The sequence below is a fragment of the Arachis duranensis genome, chromosome 9, assembly GCF_000817695.3.
Source record: "Arachis duranensis cultivar V14167 chromosome 9, aradu.V14167.gnm2.J7QH, whole genome shotgun sequence".
NCBI classification, from domain to species: domain Eukaryota; kingdom Viridiplantae; phylum Streptophyta; class Magnoliopsida; order Fabales; family Fabaceae; genus Arachis; species Arachis duranensis.
The window spans coordinates 90,356,281-90,356,677 of NC_029780.3; positions in this window are offsets into that span (position 1 = coordinate 90,356,281).

Genomic DNA, 397 nt, shown 5'->3' on the forward strand with positions numbered 1-397 from the left:
GCTCTGTGTGACCTAGGGTCAGGCATAAATCTTATGCCACTCTCTGTAATGGAGAAGCTGGGGATCATTGAGGTACAGCCTGCCATATTCTTATTGCAAATGGCAGACGAGTCAGTAAGACAAGCTTATGGATTGGTAGAGGACGTGTTTGTAAAGGTTGAAGGCCTTTACATCCCTGCTGATTTCATAATCTTAGACACTAGGAAGGAAGAAGATGAATGTATCATCCTTGGAAGACCCTTCCTAGCCACAGCAGAAGCTGTGATTGATGTTAGCAGAGGAGAATTAGTCCTCCAATTGAATGGGGACTACCTTATGTTTAAAGCTCAAGGACCTTCCTCTGCAACCATGGAGAGGAAGCATGAAAAGCTTCTCTCAGTACAGAGTCAAAAAGAGC